Below are 19,919 nucleotides of genomic sequence, written 5' to 3'. Positions count from 1 at the left end.
GGAGGCCAGTGGCGGGCCCCTGCTCGGAACCGCCCCCCACCGCAGCCCGGAGCCGTAGTCCAGGCGGGCGTCCCGTCCCCCCGTCCCCCGCCGCCTTCCGCCGATTGCCCGCCCCCTCCGCTCCGGAGCGCCGCCCCGGAGCGCGACCCCCGACCCGGGTCCAAGAACCGCCCTCCCTCCAGCCGTGCGCTTCATCGCGGGTCCGCGGCTCCCCCCGCGCCCTGTGGCCTGGGCTGTGCCTCCGGGGGCACCTGTCCCCTCAGAGTCACTGAGGAGTGACTGTGTAAGGCAGACGCAGAAGGACCGCCACTGTGTGAGTGCCTGGGGCAGTCGAACTCAGACAGACAGAAGGTAGAGCGGTGGGTGTGCGGCGGGGCGGGGTGACCGTTTAATGAGCACAGACATTCTGTCCGTCTCTCTGCGCAGAACTGACTCAGGCTCCTCTGAATTCTCTACCCTTGGACCTGCATCACCCAGTTGTTAGCCAGAACCCTCTTAAGTCTCCTTAGCCGGAATCCCCTCGTCTCTACATCAGATCACTCTCCATATCTGACCAGGTACCTCATTCCCCACGATCACCAACCCCCCCCCCCCCCCCCCCCCCCCCCCCCCCCCCCGCCCCCAGCACCTCCGGTGCTAGCCCATGGCTCTGGCTGCCTTCAGCGAGAATCCTGTTCGGTCGGTTGAGCAAAGATTGACTATCCAGTTAGTGATTTTTCATCCCCCGTCCCCGCCCCCACCTGCTCCTTGACTCTGAATCCCCACTTGTCTATGCTGTATTTGCAAGTGACCCTGCTTGTATACCGAAGCTTCTTTTCCCCTGTTGCAAAGTCCTGAATAAATCTCTTTCACTGCTCTAACTACTGTGCAGTTCTGGTTTTCTTTGACATGTCAGTTTGGGATGAGGAGAAAGTTCTGGAGATTGGTAGCAGTGATGTACAACAGTGTGAACGTACTTAATGCCACTGAACCATATACTTAAGAATAGTTTAAACATTACATTTATGTTATGCATGTGTTACAAAAATAAAAAACAAAGCCGGTTAGTATTTTTAAAAGATTAAACAAAAAGTTAAATGCATAAAAGAAGCATCAGTCCAGAGATCCTGCAGCAGCCCCTCCCCACATTTATCTCCTTGTCTCAGAGTTCTTGGCCCCTCTCTTTTAGGGTTGCCTGATAAAAATACAGAACACCAAGTTTGAATTTCAGATAAGAAATGAATATATATATAGATATATAGATAGATATTCCAAACTAAACATGAGACACACTTTAAAAAATTAGTTTATATGAAATTCAAAATTAAGTAAATGTTTTTGTTCGCTAAATCTGGCAAACTTAACTCTCTTCTTAAAACTCTCTGAGTTTTGCCCTCCTTCCCTGCTGCCCACCCCCATCCTAGAGTTATTTTTGAGAGAGAGAGAGAGAGTCAGACACAGTGTGAGAGGGATAGAGGCAGAGAGAGAGGGAGACACAATCTGAAGCAGGCTCCAGGCTCTTAGCTGTCAGCACAGAGCCTGATTCGGGGCTTGAACTTAGGAACCGCAAGATCATGACCTGATAAATATTGTCTTTTTTTGACAAGAACATTCCAATGTCTTGCTGGCTGCAGCATACGATCGCCACCAATGATGACAAAGAGATGTGTTTCCACCTGTACTGTAGACTGAATATTTGTGTCCTCACCCCCTCAAATTAATATATTGAAGCACTAACCCCTGGTTTGATGGTATTTGGAGATAGGCCTTTGGGAAGTAATTAGAGTTAGGTGAGGTCATGAGGGTGGTGCCCTCATGATGAGAGTAGAGCTCTTAAAAGAAAAGACACCCGAGAAGTTGCTCTCTCTCTCCACCATGCAAGGACATAGCCAGAAGATGGCCATCTGCAAGCTGGGAAGAGAGTTCCCACTAGGAACCAAATATGCTGGCACCTTGATTTTGGACTTCCAGCCTCTAGAACAGTGAGAAATAGATTTATGGTGTTTAAGCCACTCGGTCTATGGTATTTTGTTTTTGACTAATACAACCTGCAAACACATTTTCTCCTCACTCCACCCGAACAATGAGCAGGTATTTTTAATGTTTATTTGTTTATTTTGAGAGAGAAAAAGAGAACAAACAGGGCAGGGGCAGAGAGAGAATCCCAAGCAATCTCACAGCACAGAGCCTGACATGGGGCTCAATCTCACGAATGTCAGGATCATGACCTGAGCTGAAATCAAGAGTCGGATGCTTAACTGACCAAGCCACCCAGGCAGCCCTACTGAGCAGGTTTTTAAAGGTCTTTTCAGATATTCAAAACACATCAAAGAAGGGGAAGTGTGTCATTCAGAACGGAGAGCATGCAAGCTTGGGGCCCTGCAATTCATTCTTTGTGCAACTTTGGGCAGGTCATCTAAATGAGACTTCAGTTGTCTCATCTATAAATTGGGCTTGCGAGTGCTTGCCCTGCCTCCTTTTGAGAACTGCAGAGAAAGGATGTCAAAGCACCTAGTGATCTATAAAGATTATTCGTACATGAAAGGAAATTCCTATGTGCTCCAAGATGTTTGTCTATACACAGACACGTACACAGACACACAGACACGCACATAGACACACACACACACACCACCACCACCACCATATCAAAACTGGCTGTGTTTTCTCACAAAAGTGCTACTAGATAGCCCCCAACCCAGACAACCCAGTTCACCCTCTGTTTACACTCCATAAAAGCTCTTTCCCTAATCTACTGAGAGGCTCGTCCCACACCTAATTTGAAAGGTTTCCTAGGAGCTGGATTGTAAAGACATTTAATCTCAGCCACTTGAGCTGCAATGGGAATCCTTGACCTCAGGTTGGTTGGACAAAGAAAACCCACTGTCATCCTAATGTGTGAACACTGAGGCCCTACCTGCCCTTGTTGGCCTGCCAGGTCACTCCGTTTATATGAGATATCCAGGATAGGGAAACACAGAGACAATGCAGATCGGTGGGTGGCTGGTGGGAGCTGGGGGGAAGGGAGAATGGGAAGTTGCAAACTTGATGGGTGCAAACTTTTATGTTGGGGTGATGGAAAGGTTTTGGAGTTACATAAAAGTGCTGATTGCACAACATTGTGAATGTACTAAATGCCACTGAATTTTTCACTGTATTTTATTTTTTTTTTAGTTTATTTGTTTTTTAATTTACATCCAAGTTAGTTAGCATATAATGCAACAATGATTTCAGGAGTAGAATCCGGTGATTCATCCCCTACTTATAACACCCAGTGCTCATCCCCACAAGTGTCTTCCTTAATGCCCTTGCCCATTTAGCCTATCCCCTCTCCCACAGCCCCTCCAGCAACCCTCTGTTCTCTATATTTAAGAGTCTCTTATGTTTTGTCCCCTCCATGTTTTTATATTATTTTTGCTTCCCTTCCTTTATGTTCATCTGTATTGTATCTTAAATTCCTCATACTAGTGAAGTCATATATTTGTCTTTCTCTGACTGACTATACCGAATTTTTCACTTTAAAATGGTCCCTTTTATATGCCTTTTGCCTCGCTTAAAAAAAATGACAGTGGGGTCTAAGAAGTGCTGTGTAAGCATTAGCTATTATCCAGTATGCATTCCTGGACTTCCCCAAAGGAGGGCCCAGCCTGTGTCTTATATTTTTGTAGCCTCCTCTGTGAGGAGAGTGTACTGGATGTGAGATGGAATCAGAGAATTTGAGGGCTTGAAAATACCTCACAGGTCATAGAGATGATGGTCCACCAACAGAGGAGAGAAGGGGCACGGAGGCCATAGGCCGCAGGCCTTTCCTGTGTGTCAGGAAAGACACAACAGTGTCCCTTGTCACCATTCTCTCAGCACATGCTTATTGAGTGCTTGCCCCATGCCTTCAAACACGTCAGGGAAACAGACACTTGAGCAGATGATGGCCAGAGTGTGATCGTGTTTCCACACAAGCAGTGGAAGGGAGCATCGGGCTCTCAGAGGCTTGGAGTGTCCAGTTAAGATTGCTTTGTGTTGTGCCACATAGAAACCTCCCTGCAGGGTTTAAGTGTTAGGAGTTTCCTTTTCCACATTGTAGGAAAACCGGACATAGGCAGCACAGGGCTGATACTATGGCTTCATGGTTCATTGAGGAACCTGGAATTTTCTTTCTGCTCTGCCCTTAGCACATGGCTGTCATCCTTATGGGTGTAAAATGTGTGCTGCACTCCCCAGCACTGCATCTGAGTTCCATTTGGGAAGGCAGGAAGCACAAAGCAAAAAGGTAAAAGGCAGATATAAGCCCAGTCCATTCTCATTCTCTCTCTCTCTCTTTTTTAAGCTTTACTTATTTTTGAGAGAGAGCATGTGCAAGCAGGGGAGGGGCAGAGAGGGAGGGGGACAGAGGATCCAAAGCAGGCCCTGAGCTGACAGCAGTGAGCCTAATGTGGGGCTTGAGCTCACCAGCCATGAGATCATGACCTGAGCCAAAGTCAGCTGCTCAACCGAATGAGCCACCCAGGCATGTCTGTTCCATTTTTTGAAAGCTTCCCTAAGAATCTCTATCCAGCAACTTCCTCTTACATTTTATTGGCCAGGACTGGATCGTATGCTCTGCTAACTCCAAGGGAGTCTTGAGAAGTGGGTATTTTATACTGGGTACATTACTGTCCTGAACAAAACTGAGATTGTACCAGGAAGAACGGGAGAATGAACAGAGGGCAGTCAACTGTGCAGTGTTTGCTAGAGTGACCTAGAGCTCATTCTGGGAGTTGGGGGTTGCCCAGGGAAGTCTTTCTATAGCGTGTGATGCCAGAGATGAAGTTTAGAGGATAAGTAGGAGTTACTCCGGTGAAGCGGGGTGGAGTTAAAGGCGTTCCAGGGGCACGAAATACCAGGAGTGTATCAATTAAGGTAAGCCGAGCTACTGCAACAAAGCGCAACTTACATAACGTCTCACTAATTAATGGAACGTCCAAATCAGTTGCCTGGTTTTCCTTCATGTTTTAACTCAGGGACACAGGCGCTTTCCGCCTTTGGCTCTGCCATCTTCAACCTAGGGCTTTCAAATTTGCAACTTTCCTTAGAAGGGGAGAAAGAACATGAAGAATACGTGGGTGGTTTGGAGGAACAGGCCTGGAAGCAGCATACAACGCTCTTACTCATATTCCATTGGCTAGGGCTTGTTCAAGTGGCCACATGTAACTGCAGAGGAGGCTGGGAAATACAGTCTATCTATTCTCCCCAGAGGAAGAGGTAACCAGTTTGTGCAACAATGATCAGGATGTGAGAAAATGTACACTTGGGAGCGGAATGGGAAATAGGAGACAAGACCATAAGCAGTTTGATGTCGCCGAAGTTCAAGACAGAGAGGGGTGGGGATGAGACTGAGAAGTAAGTGGGAACCAGGCCACAATACTGGGTACCATTTTGGGAGCTCCTACTCCATGCCAGGCAATACACTTGGTACTTTACATATATAATCTCAGTTATGTGGCACATCTGAGTTGTGGAGAAGAGGTGGGAGATGGTCTATGTTTATTTGTCTTGCATAACAGTCCTATTTCCTAGAAAATGTATAGAGCTTTATTGTATGCAAAACATAAGTACATGTACAATATTGAATACTTACAAGAATCTGGTGAGGAAAATATTCCCATCATCCCCATGAAGTGTTGGAGAAAAATGAGACTTTGAGAGGTTTAAGAACTTGTCCAAGGTCAGACAGATCCACCTCTTAATAAGCACTCTCATCCACTATATTATATTACCTCTCGAAGAGGGTCTCATGTGTCCTAGTAAAGAGTCTGGACTTGAGGCAGCATGTGTCAAAACCTTGGGACCATAGCCATTGGGTCTGGAAAAAGCCATCTCATTCTGATGCCAAAACTGGGCTCCCTCAGAATTGCTCAGACTTACCTATAATCAGTGGCAGCAGGGGCAGGAAGGACTTCATGAAACCATGGATGTGTTCTTCTTGGGGCCGCACCTGGCTCTCCCAGGTGAGGAAGGTCCCCATTTTCAGCAGAGGGGACAGGGAGCTTCAGTGCCCCTCTCTGAGCCCAAAGAGGTAGTGCTCCTATCAACCAATACTGTAGAAGAAGCCAGAATTGAGGGTGGTAGGAGAGCTGTAAGGTATTCGAGTGAGTCATTTTGGGCTCAGAACTCTCTGTGCCTTTCCTTTGAAAATGGAGACCTTCCTCACCAGTGAAAAGAGAGAGGGGAGTGTAAGTGGAACCAGAGGCAAGGCCAACTTACCCACCAGGCACAGTAACAATACTTTCAAGGGACCACAAAAATATTTTAATTAAAATCAGAAGAGAAAAATGAACCATAGATTCAGGAAGATATTTCAATATATAGTAATATATTCATCTATACGCCAACATAGTCATAAAACCTAATTTTTAATATTTTTTTACGAAGTAAGGTCCTCACGAAGGCAAAAGTGCTGTCTATGAAAGTAATAATGAGGCTGGTGGGTGAAAGTGATGGAGAGACAGGGAGGGGTGTGTGTGTGTGTGTGTGTGTGTGTGTGTGTGTGTGTGTGTGTGTTTCAAGGCACAGATTGAGGCCCCAGAGTTTTGGGCTGTCATGTCTCCAGCTCTTAGACTCACAGTCATACTTATGGTCACAGGCTGCCAGTGTCCATCTCACTGAACTCCACGTACCACGACAGTCTCTAAGAAACTTGCACCCTGGACCCTGGTGCCCTGCCCTGCATGGATCTGCATTACAGGAGCTGCACCCCTCCTTTCCTGGCACAGTGTCCACAGCTCTGGAATCCCACTTGTGTGGGAGCTGGACATAGGGCAGCAGGACTAATCCTTGAAATAGCTCAGGGAGGATTATCCCAGCCTCTCAAATGCAGGCTGCACAGCCGGGCTCATCCCCAGGGAGGAGGAGGCCAGAGCAGGGTAGCTGCCCAAAGTAGGAAGACTAGGGAAGGTGAATACCCAGCAGAGGTTCTGCATGGGGCACTGCGAGAAGGGGGGCCTAAGGGGTGGAGCTAAATCCTCAGAGGTGAGATTATGCAAATCAAGACAATTCCAGGCAGAGATCTGAAGCTTGAAAAAAATCCAGCGGTGGGGGGTGGGGAGGGAATAACTTAAATTATAAAAATTTTAAAGTATGAAAGATGAAACAATTTTCTGGAGCCCAATTCAGTGTAGGGAAAATACCTCTTGATCCTGAAAGTGTGTGAATCCGCCTAATCACTATGCAAATTGGCCTTCTGGTAAGCTCACGTTTATGCATAGAAATGATAATCCAGATAGAAGGACCAGGTAAAAAGTGGGCTAGGGGAGCCAGGGATTGGGTATGAGTCATGGGTGGCTCCCGCAGGTTGGAGATGGGAGTGCAGGGGGAAAGGGAGGCTGTTGTTTCAATGTTTGGGTGGACATGCTGAGGACAGGAGGGTCTGGGTAAATCTGGGTGATTGGAGAAAGCAGAAGCTGAGTGGTAGATCTGGGGCCCAGACTGCAGAGGCCTATGCTCTGGTAGACAACAGTCATTTGTGGGCATTGAGCACTTGAAATGTGGCTTGTGTGTGCCACTAAGGAACTGAACTGTTAATGCACTGAATTTTAAGTAACTTAAAAATTAATTTTAAAATGGATTCAGTTATTGGAAAACTTAAATAATGTGTGAGACAACTTGGGTATGTGAATTTACTTTTTCAACCTAAATTTTGTGGAATCTAAATACAGACTGCGTATTTCCAATAAAAATTGAGGATCCCAACTGAAATGTGGTATAAGTGTAAAATACCAATAAACTTTTGGGACTTAACATGAAAAAAGAAAATTTTCAAGTTATCATTTATAATTTTTAATATAAGTTTAGATATATAGATTATATAAATAATTTCACTTTTTCTTCCCCCAATTTTTTTTTTCTAAGTAATCTCTAAGCCCAACATGGGGCTCAAACTCACAACTCCAAGAATCCAGAGTTGCATCCTCCACCAAATGAGTCAGGCAGGTGCTCCAAAATTAATTTCACTTTTAAAAACCTTTAAAAAATGTGGCTACTAGAAGCTTCAAAGTCACACATTTTGCTCACATTATATTTCTTTTTTTTTTTTAATTTTTTAATGTTTTTTTTTTTTTTTGAGAGAGAAAGACAGGAGGCAAGTAGAGGAGGGGCAGCGAGAGAGGGAGACACAGAATTCGAAGCAGGTTCCAGGCTCTGAGCTGTCAGCACAGAGTCCGATGTGGGGCTCGAACCCACGAACCATGAGATCATGACCTGAGCAAAGTCAGATGCCTAACTGACTGAGCCACCCAGGCGCCCTAACTCACATTATATTTCTATTGAACAGCTCCTCCCCAGATGTAAAGGCTGTTAACTCTGGCTTCAGATGGAAGAGAAAAATTAGTAAAGAAGGGCAGAAGGCTTTCTAGGACAGGGCCGAAGATAGCCTGGTGGTAGGAGCAGGGTGGTGGGGGAGAAGGGAGAACAGAGACATCTTGATGTGGCTATGTTAAAAATGTGTTTCAAGGGGCACCTGGGTGGCTCAGTCCATTACGCATCCGACTTCAGCTCAGGTCATGATCTCTTGGTTCGTGAGTTCGAGCCCTGTGCCGGGCTCTGTGCTGATAGCTCAGAGCCTGGAGCCTGCTTTGGATTCTGTGTCTCCCCTTATCGCTGCCCCTCCACGGCTCGCTCGCTCTCTCTCAAAAATAAATAAATAAATTTTAAAAAATCTTTTAAAAAAATGTGTTTCAGGGGGCGGGCTGTGTCTGTTAGTTTATATCCTGAGGCTTGGGTACCTCTATACCCCTAGATCCATACCCCTCAGTGCCGCTGTGGCCTCCTCCCCCATTCTTTGTTCATGTGCTGGCAGAGTGTGTCCCACCTATAGTGGCCTAACCATTACTGGGCCACAAGCTTTTCCAGCACATGAATCATTGCTTCTTCCTCCTTGTAGGCACAGTATTAACATCACACCGTAGTTACAAGTGACATTTAGCAAATATTTTGCTGACAGATGGAATGACAGTCCAATTGCTGTTCGCTTCAGTGGACTAACCAGTGTGTGCTGGGCTTAAGAGACCTTAAGGAAAGAGGAGGATGGGCCCTGAGAGATGGGAGGGAGAGGGGCAAGAGCCTGCTTGGGGAGGACTGTCCTCATCCCCTGGGGAAGTTCCAGGGAGCCCTAGGAAGTGGAAGAGGACCGTGTCTGTGTCAATCTAATAACAGCCTCCCAGCCCATCTTTCATCTGGATTTTTTTTTTTTTTTTTGCAGTAGCTTTCTAACTGGTCTTCTGCTTCCACTCTTGACACCTTCAGTCTGTTCTCAACATGGCAGCCAGAGGTGGCCTTTTGAAACATGGTAGGTCATGTGATTCCTCAGTTCGAAACCCTTATCTGAGAGTAAAGCCCTAGACCCTTAAAATTGCCTATGTGGGAACAGCCTCTGAGGTGACCCTCATGATCCCCACTGCCTGGCGTTCATGCCCTGTGCAACTCCTGCCCCTTGAGCATGGACAGAACCTGTGACTTGCTCCTAACCAAGAGAGTACAGCAAAGGTGACAGGACAGGAGTGACTACATGTACCTGATTACATTATATAAGAATACAAAATTGTAATAACATGTTGACAGGGGCAAGCCCTGGCTGCCTTTGAAGAAGTGGGCTGCTGTGTTACAAGCTGCCATATGGAAAGGGTAGAGAGGGCTGGGCAGCAAGGAGCTGAGGCAGCCTCCGGTCTGCCTCCACAAGAACTGAGCCCTTCCATTTCCATCCAGCAGCCTGCAAGGACTGAATGCTGCCATGTGAGCTTGGAAGTAGATCCTTCTCCATTCAGGCCCCGGATGAGAACCCAGCCCTGGACAACACTTTCTGTTTTTAATTAAGATATAATTCACAAGGGCGCCAACTTCGGCTCAGGTCATGATCTCTCAGTTGGTGGGTTCGAGCCCTGCATCTGGCTCGCTTCTATAGGTGTGGGACCTGCTTCGGATCCTCTATCCTCTTCTCTCTTTGCCCCTCCCTTGCTCACGCTCTCTCTCTCTCTCTCTCTCTGTCTCAAAAATAAAAATAAAATATTTTAAGAAATAATTTTTAAAAATATATAATATACCATATAATTAGCCCTTTTAAGGTATAAAATCCAGTGGGTATATAGTATATTTAGAAAATTGGGCAACGATCACCACTATCTAGTTCCAAAATATTTTCATCACACTGGAAACTCTATATCCATCCCATCAGAGGTCATTACCCATTCTCTCCTCCCTTGCCCAGCCTCCCCCCTCCCGCAAACCACTGGTTTCCTTCCTGTCTCTGAGGACATCTTTTCCGCTGCCTTACAGAGGACCCAGTTCACTCAAGCCCAGACTTCTGCCTTCCAAAAACTGTGAGATAATAAACGTGTGGTGTTTATAGCCTCTAAGTTTGTGGTAAAGTTATTGCACAGCAATAAACAAGGAATACCGATTTTGGTGCTGGAACGGGGATGCTGCAGTAACAAAAAAAAAACGGAGGAATGTGGGAGTGGCTTTGGAAGGGTGTGGTGGGCAGAGCTGGGAGAAATTTTGAGGAGGTAGTAGAAGGAGCCAGGATTGCCTTGATTTGACTGTTAGCAGCAGTGTGGACTTGGAGGGCTTGCCAGTGAGGATTAAAAGGAAGTGAGGATTTTATTGATAGCAACTGGAGGAAGGGGTCCTCATTAGGTAGTGGCAGAAAGTTTACAAACATTGTCTCCTGCAGCTCTGTGGAAAATAGAACATGTAAGTGATAAATTGGTTAATATAGCTGAGATTAACAAGCACAACACTGAGGTGCTGCCAGGTTGCTTCTAGCTGCTTCTAGTAAAATGTGAGAGCAGAGAGATAAGTTGAGGCGGAAAATGGTTTAAAAACTGTTGAATGTCAGGACTCGATTTGGAAAATTCTTGGCCTCCTTACATAGCAAAAGGTGCTAAAATTAAGAAATGGCCTCCATGCACATGGAATAAATAAACACTGGTTTAGAAAAAAGGCAGAAGGTGTGAGGACACCATCTTTTGTTAGAACATCATGAAGATCAAAGGATCAGAGTAGTATTGAGTCACACAAAGGACTGTTTCAAGAGATTAAGGATGTGCCTCCCAGAACCTTTTAATCTAACCATGGGGCCTTGAGGAAGCTTAAGTGAGTTATCCCATGGCCATCTGAGCAGGAGCTGGGTAGAGAAGGGCTTATCTCACAAAGATCTGGGATATAGCTTTTGCCTAATGGAATAAACCCCACTGAAATCCGCAGAAGACACACAAAGTTTTTGAGAAAGCTGTTTCAGCAAGTGCACCGCCAGCTTGAACTGTAAGGGATAGAGTGCAAAATGAGAGGGGGCTGTAGGATCTTCCAAATTCTGCTGGCAAGAAAAAAAGCTCATAAAACTACTCAGGTACATGGGGTATCTGCGTGCCCCAGTAGGTTGGCTCAGGTCATGATCTCATGGTTTGTGAGATTGAGCCTGGAAACAGGCTGTGTGCTGAGCGTGGAGCCTGCTTGGGATTCTCTCGCTCCTTCTTCCTTTGCCCCTCCTCCCTCAAAATAAATAAATAAACTTAAAAAAAAAAAAACCTATTCAGAAGCAAATGCGTATGAACTTTCATGAGAAAGGAAGGATGACCCAGAGGACAGTACCCAGAAAGCAGAGCCAAGAAACATGGATTATTCTCAGGTCTTAAAACCTAATCAGGGAACACCCAGCATTTGCTCATCTGGATTTCAGAACTGCTGTGGACCAGTGATCCCTTTGTACCTCCTACATTACCCTTTTTTGAACAAGAATGTCAATAGCTGTTATCCCACCATTGTATGTTATGTTTATGGAGGCAGATAACTTGTTTTTTTATTAAAGTTTATTTATTTTGAGAGAGAGAGAGAGGGCATAAGCAGGGGAGGGGCAGAGAGAGAGAGGGAGAGAGAGAGAATCCCAAGCAGGCTCTGAGATGTCAGCACAGAGCCCGATGAGGGGCTCAAACCTATGAATTGTGAGATCATGACCTGAGCCAAAACAAAGAGTTGGATGCTTAACCAACTGAGCCACCCAGGCACCCCAGAGGCAGATAACTTTTATCTTTCGTTTTACAAGCCAAGTAAGAGGATGAGTTTCTGGACTTTGATCTTGGGGGGAGGGCATGAATTTATTTTGCAAATGTGATGGACATGAGTCACTGGGGGACAGAGGGCAAAGTGGACAGACTCTGAGGTGACCCCCATGACCCCCACCTCTTTGTATTCACACCATTGCATAATCCCCTTTCCTCAGGTATATGGGCAGGACCTGTGCCTTGCTTCTAATTGATAAAGTTCACTAAAGGTGACAGTTTATATGTGATTATGCATCCATGATTATATTACATAAAATTCTACACCTGTCTTGCCAGGGCCCTGACTCCCTTGCTGGCTTTGAAGAAGCAGGATGCCTTGTTGGGAGCTGCCATATGGTGAGGGCCATGCAGTAAGGAGCTAAGAGATGCCTCCAGTAGATATCCAGTTGACTGAGGGCTTCCATTCAGCAGTCTGCAAGCAACTGAATGCTGCCACATGAGCTTGGAAGCAGATCCTCCCTTAGTTGAACCCTATATAAGAACCCAGCTCTGGGGCGCCTGGGGGGCTCAGTCAGTTGAGCATCCGACTTCGGTTCAGGTCACAATTTCGTGATTCATGAGTTCAAGCCCTGTGTCGGGCTCTGTGCTGACAGTCAGGGCCTGGAGACTGCTTTCGATCCTGTGTCTCCCTCTCTCTCTGCCCCTCCCCCACCTCTCTCTCTTTCAAAAAATGAATAAACATTAAAAAAAAAAAAAAAAAGAACCCAGCTTTGCCCAAAACTTTGACTGCAACCTTACAGGGAATCCAGTTAAGCTGTGCCCAGACTTCCAGCCTGCAGAAGTTGTGAGACGGTGTGTGTCGTTTGAAGCTGCTACATTTGTGGAACCCGGCAATACACCACTGATACAGCCTACAGCCCCTTCTCAGTCTGAGCCTCCCCCACCTTCTCAGGGCAGGAGTGCCACTGGGCCCCAGGTTCTCTCTACCGTAGCCACATGGTCCCTTGCTGGTCTTCAAAACCACCAGGAAACACCTGCGTCCTGGTCTTGGCACTTGCTCTCCCTCTTCTGGATGCCCTTCCTGCACATAAATACATGACTCACTCCTTTGCCTCATTCAGATTATGGCCTAAATTTCACCATTGCAGTGAGGTCTTCCTTTGTCACCCTTTAAAAATTGTAGCACACCTCTAACTGTCCCCAACACTCCCTACCTCCCTTTCTTTATTTTTCTCCAATGTTTTTTTATCATCATTTTTGCTCGTTTTATTTTTTACTGTGGCGTTCCCAGATCATGGGATGTGCTCATTAAGTACTAGGAGAGAAAATAAATGAACCATAGGGATTCGTGGATGTTGGGGATGGTTAGGATAATGAAGAGGAAGAGACTGTAAGGCTGGAGGACATTTTCTAGCTGGTAGATTTCTATTGAGTCTAACTTCTAACGTACTTTCCCTGGACATACTCCCTATTATAGAAAATCTGATCCTGCAAGTTGGAGCTGACTGTGGGTCTATCCCTATGTCCTATAAAATAGCAATGACTATAAACACCGAATTACTTGAAGCATGTCCAGGGATTAACACCTAGTAAGTGGTTGGCAGTGATGGATATGCCTGTCATCTGACCCATTGTACACATGTGGACACCCAGATCCAGAGAAGTCAGTAAAGTTGACTAAGGTCACTCATTTATTTTATTCCAGATCTAGGAACCAGAAAGGCACTCTCCTGACTCACAGTCCACAGTTGAAGAAGTGGCTTACCAGGAAAGCTTCCCTAGGAGGGGTCAACCCACAGCAGCTGGGAGTTCAAATCCAGCTCTGCCACCAAAGTGCCCCATGTCCTGGTCAAACTTTGTCCACCTGAAGAGAAGCTGATGTTACCCACTGAGCTGAAGGCGGGTCACTTTCTGACCAGACAGAGAAGATGAGGGCGCTGCATTTGCCGGATGCTAGAGGCCCCATGTAGACACACGAAAGGGCAAGAAGCCCTGACCCACAGAGGAACAGGGCCCTCTGGGAGCTGGCCAGACAGGCAGGCAACTGGGGAAACCACAGGGCCCTCCACAGGCCTTCCTCTGTCCGTCTTCCTCTACACTTCCTTCTCTCCTCTTCCTTCCTCTTTCTGCCTGACTTCCTCTTTGACTCTCTGTCCCTCCTTCTTTCTTGTTTCCTCTCTTCTTTATCTTCTTCTCTTGGGTTTCTCAGTCCCTCCCTTCTGCTCCCTCTGCTGCCCCTCTCCCTGCCTTTCTCAGCCTCCTCCAAGCCCAGTCTCTGTGAGGCAGCACACCCCTCTCCAGACCCCAGAGCTGGTTGTGGTCTATGGGGAGCTTCAGTCAATCTGTGGAGAATGTGTGTACATGGACTGAAGTAATGGACTGAAGTAATTCCTGTGCATGGGGAATGCTTTGCTCTGACTTCTTCCCAGCCAGGTCAGTGACAGAGGCATCTGCACTGGGGTCTACACTTCAGAGACCAGTCACAGCCAGAGGTCAGGACTGCATTGTGGGAAAATCGATGAACCTGTTCCTCTCCTAATCGAGCTGTGTGACTTTGAGAAAGTCACCTAACTTCTCGGAGCCCCACTTTCTTTATGTGCAAAATAGAAATAATAACCCACCTCAGTGGGTTTTTTGAGGATTCAGTTCAATCAAATAAGCATTTCCCTAGCAATTTCAATGTGCCAGACACTATGTTAGTTGCAGAGGAAAACAAAGATGGATTAGATATGCGCTCAAAACTCAAGGCAATTGGGAGAAACTGACATTTGAATTAAGCTTTATTCAAGCAGAATGAAAAATGCTAAAGAGAGGTGTAGGAAAATGTACTATGGGAACAGAGGAATATGTGATGAGCCCTGATTGGGGAGAAGGGTGAGTATTTCAGAGGTGTTTTGTCAAACAGAATCACAATAGGCAAAGGGAGGGATGGAAAGACAAAGATTGAGGAAGGGATGTGAGCCAAGCTATGTAAGCATGAAGAGGGATAGTGTTTGGAGGAATGTCCTGGTTTGGGTAGAATATAGGATATGGGAACCTATACACATAGTAAGAGACAGGAAAGGTAATTGCTGTCCCATCGTACCAATATTTTTTAGGCTTTTAGACCTTTTGATTGTAATCCACAGCAAGAAATCCATGTTATATCTCTGGTCAGTACATAAATATATACATCTATGTATAGATAGACCTAACTGAATCAGAAATTTCAAGAGATAGTATCTAACCTTAGCACATGTTATATACTCTACTTTCTTTTCTGTTCTATTTACTTTCTTTTTTTTTACGTTTATTTATTTATTTTGAGAGAGAGAGTGTGTGTGCAAGTGGGGAAGAGGCAGAGAAAGAGGGAGAGAGAGAATCCCAAGCAGACTCCATGCTTTCAGTGTAAAGCCTGACACAGGGCTCGATCTCCCAAACTGTGAGATCATGACCTGACCTGAAACCAAGAGTCAGATGCTTAACTGACTGAGCCACCCAGGCACCCCTTTGATTTCATATTTTTAAATGATCCATTACATTGATTTCATGACCCACTACTGCCCGAGTTTTGCAAAGTACTGCCGAGGCAATGGGAAACCATTGAAAATTTTGTAAGAAGGTAGTGACACAACTTCCTTTGGGAACCCCCTCTGGTGGTGGTATGGGGAGTGGTGAGCAGGGGCGGGATAGGAGGCAGAGTAAGCCATCATGTGGCCATGGTCACTGTCCAGGAGAGAGCACATCACCAGGGCTGGGACTGATCAATGAGCCCCAGGAAAGAGCTTTGAATGTAGTTGTCCTCAGCACATGCTTCTGGAGTTGGAAAGTGTGAAGTGCTGTCTGTGGCCATGTTGAAATCCCCGGAGGATGAGGGCAGGAGACGATCGCTCCCCTGGAGCAGATCTCACGGTGGCTTCTGGGTGTGCGGTGGGCCCAGGAAGAACCCCCAACCCTGGCCTGTCATCTTGCTAGGGCTTCCCTTGGACGCAGTGGGGACTGACGGAGAGAATATGGCAGAAGGCCATCCTCACGGTGATCCCCATCCCCTCCACCTGCGTGTGCAATCTTCTCCATTCTTCCACATGGTTTTTCAGATCCAGGCCCAGCCCTCCGGCTGCTGCCAGTCTTCCTCAAAGAATAGGACTTGGGGTCCTATTCTCTGGGCTGTCATTATGCTCAGCCCCTGACCCAGGACTCTGGATGGGGCAGACTGAAAAGAACATGTTCCTTAATACCAGATAGCTTGGCTCCAGGCCTCAGTTTTACTACTTAGTAGCTGTGTGATCTTGGGGAAGTCACTTCACTTCTCTGAGCCCCGTTTTCCTCATAGTTAAGATGGGGTCGACCATACCTCTTACCCGTTGATAAGATTAGCGGCCGCAGGTTCTCTTTTTCTCTCTCTATCCTCTTCACTTAGTGAATCTTATCAATACTTGTGACTTCAATTTAAAAAAAATTTTTTTTTTTACTAAAGCATAATTCACATAAGTAAAGCTCTCCCGTTTTCAGTGTCCAGTTCTGAGTTCTGACACATGCGTGTGGTCAAGTAACCACCACCACAATCAAGATATAGAGCAGTCTCATCCACTCCCAAATCTGTGCCCTCCTATCACATGGCAGTCAATCCACCCCGCTCCCCCTCCCATACCACTGACCTGATGTCCATCACTAACGATAATTTTTGCCTGTTCTAGAATGTCACGTAGATTGAATTATACATATGCACTCTGTTACATCTTTCACTAAGCTTAATATTTTTGACATCCATCCACGTTGTTACAGGTACCTGTAGTTTGTTTCTTTTTGTTAAAATCAGTATTTATGGATATAGCACGATTTGTTCATCCATCAATCGCTGCACATTTGAGTTGTTTCCATTTTGGGCTGTTATGAATAAAGCTGCGATGAACATTATTTTTCAAGTCTTTGTGAGGACAAATGTTTTATTTCTCTTGGGTAAATATCAAGGAGTGCAATTGCTGGGTTGTCTGTTTAACTTTTGAAGAAACTGCCTTACTGTTTTCCAAGATGGCCATACAATTTTACATGTCTGCCAATAACGTACCAGAGCTCTGGTCATTCCACATCCTGACTAACATTTTGTTTTGTCAATTTCTTAAAGTTTTGGCCCTTGTAGTGAAATGGCCTCTCACTGTGGTCTTCATTTTGCATTTCTTTAATGACTAATGATACCGAGCACTTTTTTTTTTCTTTAAATAGGCTTCACACCCAGCACAGAGCCCAACACAGGGCTTGAACTCACAACCCTGAGATTAAGAGTCGGATGCTTTGCCGACTGAGCCAAAAACGTGCCCTAATACCGAGTACTTTCTATGTACTTTCCAGCTGTCTGGATAGTCTGTTTTGTAAAGTGCCTATTCTAGCCTTTTGCGTGGCTGAAATTTTTTATTAGCCAGTTTGCTTCTGTCCAAACGCACTTCTGGGCTCTGGATAGATATGCCCAGGGTATTCTCGATGCTTCTGCTTAGATGTTTCAAAGAGACCTCTGCTGAACAAAAAGGTAAACTCACGACCTTCTCCCCTACTCTTCCTTCACTCTCCAACCTTGGTCCCCCAACTGAAACGTCTTTTAGAAATAGCCTCACTTTCCACACAGTGGCACAGACCAGACACTTAGGGGTCATTCCTGATATCTCTCCTCCTCTATTCTCCGGACCCCAACAGCTCCGTCTCTTTTCTTTCCGCCTATCTCTTAGCACATTCAACCTCTCTATCCCCACTACAGTCTATGCCACCATCTCTTACCCAGTTACAGCAAGAGCCTCCTTTCTAAGGAATCTTCCTCCATTCAGGCTGTTCTAACATATGACACTTAGTGTCAGACCTTTTTAAAACACAGATTTGATCACATTACTCTCATGTTTAGATTCTTAATGCCTTCCCATAATTTTTAGGATAAAGATAAATTCTTTAATGTAATTTATAATGTGATTCTTTTAGCTACTATGCCAGGCTTTCTCCTATCTCAGGGCCTTTGCACATGCTGTCCCCTCTGTCTGGAACACTCTTTCCTTTTCTTCACCTCACTAACACCTGCATATTCTTCAGTTCAGACATCACTTCCTCAGAGAAGTGTCCCCTAATTCTGAGGCTAGATGAAGTCCTACTACTATATGCCCTTAGAGAACACTATAATTTTCTTACTTAGCATTTCTCAGCTTATAAATATATATGGCATTTTAACTTTTTAGTTAATGTCATTTTAAGTTTAATAATAATTTAAGTTATTGGAGCACTTGGGTGGCTCAGTCAGTTAAGTGCTTGACTCTTGATTTTGGCTCAGGTCATGATCTCACAGTTTGTGAGTTTGAGCCCTGCATGGGGCTCTGTGCTGACAGCATGGAGCCTGCTTGTGATTCTCTCTCTCTCTCTCTCTCTCTCTCTTTTTCTCTCTCTCTGCCCCTCCCTGCTTGCTCTCTTTATCTCTCAAAATAAACATTAAAATTTAAAAAAAAATAAAAGAAAATAATTTAAGCTACTATTATAATATTACCATTTATCTTTATATTATATGATGTAAATTTTAAATGGAAATATGAGCATTTAACTCATATTTGAAATCACCAAAATTACATGATTCACATTTCGTAGCTTGTGCATGTGTATGAATTTCATTCTTACAGAACAATGGAAATGCACAAAATAAACTCCAATGTTTTTATTTCACTTTTTGACACACTCACATTCTACCCGCATGCTCTACCTTTGAGTTGCTGATGAGTAAGTCAGGTCTGAAAGGAAAAAGAGCTATAGGTCACCCCCTCCTTGTATGTAACCATTTTTAGCCTAAGTATGGGCTAATATAGGGATGTAACAACAGTTGGAAAGGGTATCATAGGCTCCCTTGGTCATTCGTGTATCCTCAAATGTTATTGCTTTCTTTCTGTGTACAGTGTAAGTTCTGGTTTGAATGGAAAGCATGGCCTCTCAGGTTTTTGGGTGTCCCTGCTCATCAGTCATGGACATCCCTTCCTTGTGCTCTGCCCATAGCGTGGGTTCACCAGAATTCTGGGCTTCCAGGGCACTGAAAAGGCTGAATGGGAATGGGATGGCAAGGAATGGCAGACATTCATACATGTCCTCTGTCTATGTGCATGCTCCATTGTCCCACTGGACTTCAAATTTCAAGTTGTCATCATTAATGACTTCAGGATGGGGACAGCAGAGCATCATACTTAGTGCAAGTCTCAAGCACAGGACCCCGTGGCTGCACAGATCACACTCTAATGAAGGTGGCCCTTCCTAACATACATACATAGTGCTCAATAAATACGCATCACATGAATGAACGAAGGGTTGTCACCTGATACAAGAGACAGTTCTTTTGGTTTTGATAAAAATTAAGGACCTCCCTCTTCTACTACCTTGGAGAGTCAAGGCAAACTTCAGATGGGCACCACTGCCTGGAATTCCCTGTCTTGGGGAGAGACACTTCCTCTAATATTTCAAGTGGAATAAGAGAAAAGGGAGTGAGGGGGGCAGAGAAAGCCTGACAAGTCTCGCCTGTCAATTAATCACTGCACTTTGCACATACAGCATGTAACATCTTGTAGCCTGTGCTCTTATGACATGGCCTAAGTGTGAATTAAGCTTCACAGCTCACTGCCTTCACCCACTTCCTCCCCTCCCTTTCAGCCTCCACCCTGGCTCCAAGAGAGAGCTGAAGATGCTCCTTCATTAGCAGGGGACCTCTCAGACCCATCCTGGAGGGGATGGGGAGCACAGAAGCTCAGCCAAGGTTAGACTCACAGGCTGCTGGGGGATGCTCAAATTGTCTCTGACCTTGACTTCTGGTCTACAGTTTGGCCTATGAAGGAAGATCTCTGAGAACTGTAAAGGCCAAGAGGTAGAAGACCTCAGCTCCAGATCTGGCTTTACTCTACACACTCGGTTGTGTGACCTTAAGCAACT

At 45.5% G+C, this 19,919-nt stretch overlaps 1 long non-coding RNA gene across 1 annotated transcript; it reads left to right on the top strand.

Moving 5' to 3' along the window:
- The first annotated feature begins 34 nt into the window (after positions 1–34).
- Positions 35–860, top strand: LOC123590792. The gene is made up of 2 exons (XR_006708979.1): positions 35–313; positions 427–860. It is a non-coding gene; the product is annotated as an uncharacterized LOC123590792 (long non-coding RNA).
- The last annotated feature ends 19,059 nt before the right edge of the window (positions 861–19,919 follow it).

Source organism: Leopardus geoffroyi, chromosome B4 (genome assembly GCF_018350155.1).
Source record: "Leopardus geoffroyi isolate Oge1 chromosome B4, O.geoffroyi_Oge1_pat1.0, whole genome shotgun sequence".
NCBI classification, from domain to species: Eukaryota; Metazoa; Chordata; class Mammalia; order Carnivora; family Felidae; genus Leopardus; species Leopardus geoffroyi.
Note: the sequence above shows the minus strand (reverse complement) of the source record. Positions and strands in the feature narration are given on the sequence as shown.